Here is a 6,630-nt window from a genome sequence, read left to right on the forward strand (position 1 = left end):
TAAGCTGCATAATATCCAGATATTTTGTAATGAGCATATATCATTTCATGACTATAAAAAATTTTAAATTAAAAATGCAAAACGGTATCCTTTAGAATATGTCTATTAGAAAAGCTTACTAAAATAGCTTGAGATTCAAAATTATGGTTGAGGAATTTTAATATCATACTTGTAATTTATTCATGATAAAACAATGGATATATGCAAAAGATCATCAAAGAATATTAAGGCTATTGATGAAAATTGGGTAGGTAGTTTCATAATGGATGTATCAGCCTGGCAACATCTGGGTCATTAGGCTGACTTTACAATCACTAAAGGTAGGACTGTAGACAGTACATGATTCATGATGCGATGAAATAACAGTGACAAAGCACCACCCCTGAATTTTCTTGAATGAAAGATGGAAAGAAAAGGAGAGAAGAGGAGGAAGGAAGATCTAATCAAACTTATAGATCTATCAGTTTACATAAAGTAGAGAAGGACAGAAGAATAAGCTAAGCAATGCCACCAGAAAGTTATCAGCAGAATACAGAAAGTAAGAAAATCAAAAGATAAATGACCTAGTTCTTTCAAAGGATAAATGAGGGAGTGGGGGGATATATACTATTTAAAAATAAATGTAAGAAGTATAATAACCAAGTATGATACGTGGTCCTGATTTGAACAAACTATAGAAAGTCCATCTTTTTTAGATTAGTCAGAGGAACCTGAGCTGTGTTCCTTGATGGTAAAGCATGATTTTATTAATTTGATTGGTAGTGGTAAGAGCATATCATATTTAAATTATCCTTCTCTGTTAGATATGAACACCAAGGTCTTTGCAAATATAATTATATGATGTCTGGAATTTGATTTTTAATACTCCAGAATTTAAAAGAAAATAGAAAGCTATCTATATTTGGGGGAACTATATTGATGCAGTAAAATTGGTCAAATGTTGATCATTATTGCAGTTTTGTGATGGCTGCATTAGGGTTCAATAGAATACACTCTCCACTTATGTGTACATGTGAAAATAGCCCTAATTAAAATTTATAACTAAATTGCTGAAATTATTAACACTGTCTTTCAGTTGAGGAAAATGAATGTTTCTGTTCACAGCTTTGGTATCATTGGGCATTATCCAAATTTGCAAATAGAAATGGAGATCTTACCATCTCTGACCAGACTGATATTTGGGGAATTTTAGCCTAATCTATACATACATACAGATATTTGAAAATGGTAAAGATTATCAGAGTAAAAACTGATTGTAAGAAGATTGTAAGAAATACAGCTGAGAAGTCAAAGAAGGAAATATAACCTTGTAAGACACAACACATATTCTTTATAAGGTGTTTGGTATAAATGAGACATTCAGAGTCTCCAAGAAATAAGGTTTTCCCAACTTTCTGCATGTTCAAGGGACAGCTGGACAGGGAACAAAAGAGTCATGAGCTTTTTTTTTTTTTGTTTTTGTTGTCGTTGTTGTTGTTGGTTTGTTTGTCTAGGCCAGTGCTCTGCCTCTGAGCTACATCCTGGGAATCATGAGCATTTTTGAGGTTTCCTCATTCTCCTTCCAGTATATTGCATGTCTAAATCTCTACAGAAAGACGTTCTTAGTAATCTTTGAAGTTTGAGACCCTAATGTAAACTCAACGTTTTCCACCAGGCATGGAAAACACTTGCTGTATGCCTGTTCTGCACGTTGCAGGGTCATGATGGACCAGGTTAGCCAGGGTCTCCCAGCCCCTGTTGCATTGCCTGGCACATAGTAAATGCTCAATGAATACAATTTGACTAATTGATGGAATACCTTTCTTTTGTCTTAATTTTATCTCCCAATCCTCTCTACCCTGTTCTACGTGATAAAGGTTTGTTTTTATTGAGAAATGGCAAATAAAGGCTTTAGATCCTCTGAGGATTAAATACTAAAATCCTCCTAACAATGTTTTTGTTGTTGTTCTTATGGGGCTGTATGAATTCGAAGGGCATTTATAATGCCTAATAATGCTCTAGGATGTTAGCCAAGAACTCTACCATCACTAGGAGTTTCAAAACCTTGAGAACTTTCCTCCTGGTGTGTTTAAGAGCATTCAAGCTCATTCTGCACAAGGAATGTACTGGCTTATGTTGACATTTTTGTCTTTACCCACCTCCCCTCTAAGTAACACCGCAGTTTCTTTTCAGGGTCATACACGATTCCAGCTGCCTTTTTGGTGTGTAGAAGATAGCCCTACGTGCTTCCTCCAGCTCGCCCGGCTCTAATAAGAGACAATCCGCACAGCACAGTACAGTTTCCCAGCAGGATAAAAGCCAGTTTCTATAAGGTAATATTTCTCTCTTGAGAAAGTATAGTTTGTAACTCTGGCACTATCAAATTTCCAGGTCATCTCTGCTTGCTGGGAAAAAGAATGCTTACCAAGAGAAGTTGCTCCCTGGAGAGAGAAGAAGGCAACAATCACCCCCGTGAACTGACCCTTGTCCTGGAAGGATGGCTACAATGAGCCCCTGGGAGGCTGCAGAGACACCCAGCAGAGGAGGTTTGGGTGACCACAGAAGAGAAGATCCCTTAAATGGGATGACTTGCCCAGCCCTCTGAAAAGCTGTCGCGCACCGACCAGTGCGGTCATCAACCATGCTCTGATCATTTTCAAGTCGTTGAAGATGCTCGGCGGATTAAAAGGATATTGCCCTGTCATTCTCAAACGCACACACACAGAATCACTGAATGCCGTTTTCAAGGGCAAAAGGAAAGAGATCGGATAGCTCTGCAAAGGAACAGAGACTAACAACAGCAAAAAACAGATCCCCTACCCCTCCCGCCAAAGGGCTTTACTGCCCCGGATCAAATGGCCGTCTCAGGTTGTCCCCTGTCCCCCTGGTAGAGAGCACACGGGGTCTCCCACCGCATCTGCCTGGCGCTATCTCCACTGAAGCCCTTCGCCATTCCATTTCTTCTTCACTGGGTCACTGCGGAAAAGGAGGAAGGATCTGTGCCAAGAAAAGCCCAACTTTCCTTGGACACGTGCCCTCATTTCTTAAAGTACATATTTAGATCACATTTCTAGTTTCAGCCTAGCCCAGGGATGCACCGAGGCAACTCGTTCGTGGCCTTTAAAGTTTATCTTAATGTTTCAAAAATCTAGATAGATCCAGTGAAGGGAGTAAAAGCAATCACTCCATGTGGCATTGCCTGCCTGATGGCTGGTTCAGGTCGAGGTTTACGACATCATTATTTGGTGCTATTTACTGAATGTCTTACCTGCTCTATTATCTGTTTTTTCACATGTGTGCTGTTTTTGATGTTTAATTGCTTTTATTTACCAAATGTCTTATTCATCATATTATCTGGCTTTTCAGATGTGTTCTCTTTTCCATTGCAATGTAAAAAGAGGCTAGCCTACCAAAATGGGTGACTTGCTTAATAACCCAAGAACTAATGTCAAGCCCCCTGCGCAGTCGCACTCGGCAGATTCCATACCTAGCGACTGGTACTCTTTCTATTTTCATCCACGCAATCAGTGCTTTTTAAAAGAACTAAATAATTTGACTTCAAAAGGAAATTTTAAACACTGACAATTTATTTGATAAGATTCAAATGTTTCCCTGTATCAAATCACTTCAGTTATTCAAAAAGACTATTTCAGTGTCCTCCCTTCATTTTCTACAAGCAAACAAGCCTTTAGAATCTTTTATAATTTAAATAAGTTATATAGGGCTTAAATTTCCAAAAATACCCATATGGCTAAATACAGTCTAATATATCCATGGGAGGAGTTAACAATGTAAAACATTTCTTGAAAGCATAAAATTGGCAATAGAGTGAATGAGCATAACATATTTTATAGTATCTTAGATGTTTATTTTTCACATATTGCCAATTTTTTTTCCCAACCAACAACAGCAAAAAACAGATCCCCTACCCCTCCCGCCAAAGGGCTTTACTGCCCTTTGACAGAAAAATGTTTTGACTTTGCTATTCTCTTCTAAGAACATTTAGGCTGCTTTACCTGTGGCTAAGCACAGAATTAACTAGAATCTTCTAATAACACAGTTCACTGTATAGGTTCCTATAAGCTGTAGAACAAATCATGTCCAACCAAAGATCATAACCACATACAAGAAAGTCTTCTTTAGCAGAAGATATGCCTCATTTTTCTGCCCAAGTCAATGTTTAGAAGGGAATGCAGTCTCTTTTCCCTGAAGGCTTTTCCTTTCTTTGTGCACAGTACCCTAGCCAGCTCTGGTATCATTTGAGTTTTAGTCAGATTCATAAACTACATATACTGTCTTGATCCGTTCAGGTTGCTGCAACAGAATGCTGTGCACCTGACTGGCTCAAAAAACAAACTTTTATTTCTCACAATTCTGGAGAATGGGAATCCAAGATCAGGATACAAATGTAGTGGGTTTCTGGTGAAGGCCTTAGTCCTGGTTAGATCCTCACATGACCTTCCTTGGGGCACACAGAGAGAGTGAGTTCCCTTCTTTTTATTTAATTTAATTAATTATTTATTTTTGGTCATACTGGAGATTGAACCCAAGGTACTCTACCACTGAGCTACACCTGCCAGTTTTTCTATTTTGAGGTTGGATCTGACTAAGTTGACGAGGCTGATCTCAAACTTGTGATTCTTCTCCCTAAGCCTCCTGAGTATGTGGGATTTCAGGTGTGTACCACCAGACCTGGCCTTCACTTTCTATAAAGGTATTAATCTTATCATGAGGAACCTACTCTCATGATCTTATCTAACACCAAGTAACTCCCAAAGACCCCACCTCCAAGTACCATTACATTGCAGACAAAGGTTTCAACATTTGAATTTGGGGGGATACAAATATTCAGTTCCTAGAACACACAAATAATTATATGGGTCCTTTTAAGTTGGTTAGGCATTTTCATAAACTCTTAACCATGAAGCAGGTATGTGTGGGTGTGTGTGTGTATACAAATTATCAAGGTTTTTAAAGATTTTCCTGTCTGAGCTCTATTTAAGACCCGAATTTTTTTTTCTTTATGCAGTTACAATTATTAAGAAATAACTTTATAACTGCAGTTTAATCAGGTAACGTTATGCATGTTATAGATGAATCAAAAAACTATTTTAAGGGTTTTAGGGGTTTTGTCCTTTTAACTTAAAGGTTTCGGGTTACCAGGAGGCCCCATAGAAATCAGAAGTCTACACACTTGCGTATGTTCATGCTTAACTCATTCCAACAAGTATTCACTGGGGCCAGGCCCTGGGGTTCAAAGAGAGACACAGCATGGCTCCTCTTCAAGGAGATGGTAAGCTGAGAAGAAATCAGTAGATGGAAAGCCAACCATATAACATAAGAAACGTGCAACTTTCAGTATGACAGAAAACTCTGGGAGTCCAGGAGAGCAAAGGATCAGGACCCTGAGGAGTATGGGATAAGATGTTAGATTGATGTTATTGGTTGCTTCTTGGTATCCAGTTTCCCCTTTGAGTGAGATTGTCAGAGACTGACTGTGCACCTCCATTACAGGTGTGAGTTCCCAGAAGTGTAACCCACTCAACACAATTCAAACCCCTTTTCAAGGGATGAAGTTCTTTGATTATTTTCCTTTGACTAGAAGGACTGGTTCAAAGAACCTAAACCTGTCAAGTCAGAGGGAAACCTGCCATGTTTGTTTGAAAGAAACTCTCTGCCTCTGTTGTCTTTCCATTATGAGTCTTTCTTTTTCTTTCTTCTTTCCTCCTTCTCCTCCTCCTCCTTCTTCTCCTCCTCCTTCTTCTTTTCTGATTCCTCTCTTAATCACAGACCCCTCGGTGTTTGAGACCCAGAGTTCAGTCTTTCCTCTTCTCTTTTCTACCCACTCTTACTTCCTTGGCAGATCATCCAGTGATACAGCTTTTAACTATTATCTGTATGCTTTCAATTCTGAAATATTTACCACCAGCCTAGATTTCTCTCCCAAAGGTAGATCACAGAGCCCTCTGCCTACTTGACATCTACACCAGCATGTCTAGAAGACTTCTTACACTTATGTCCAAAACTGAAACTCAAGTCACCCAAGTCCCCAGAGCTTTCTTGTTCAACTCTTATCATTTGTCCTTCCTGTAGAATTCATCTTCTCTGCAGAATTGACCCCACTTGCTCCTCTCTCATGCCTTTTGTTACTCCATTTTCTTGGATTTTCTGTTTCTTTCTGGATACTCCTTTTCACAAAGGTGATTATTCTGCAGGGCTGTGTCCATGGACCTAGTCACCACTTACTGTACCGTCTTCCTGTGAGAGATCTCTTCCTGTTGTCTTGTGACTTCCATTACATGTAGATGCTAAACCACTGATTCTCAAAGTTTATCCATCTTAGACCTCTGACCACACCGCTGACAGACTCCACACCCTACACATAGTTCCTCCAAATCTCCTACAGGAATCTCACATAAATTGAATTCATTTCTTCCAAAATTAACTACTGTTAATTAACTGTTCCCATGTTCTCTGTCCATTTGGATGACTCCACTGGACTCCTCATTCTTTTCTATCCTCCACTTCCAACTGGATCCCCAGCTATTTCTCCTTAGATGAAAGCAGTTGCTGTCTATCTGGGCTCCCAACCTCAAGTGCCACCAACTGACCTTCCAATCCCTTCATGAACCATTAAGTGGTCTTGCGTAT

Source organism: Sciurus carolinensis, chromosome 2 (genome assembly GCF_902686445.1).
Source record: "Sciurus carolinensis chromosome 2, mSciCar1.2, whole genome shotgun sequence".
Taxonomy (NCBI): Eukaryota; Metazoa; Chordata; class Mammalia; order Rodentia; family Sciuridae; genus Sciurus; species Sciurus carolinensis.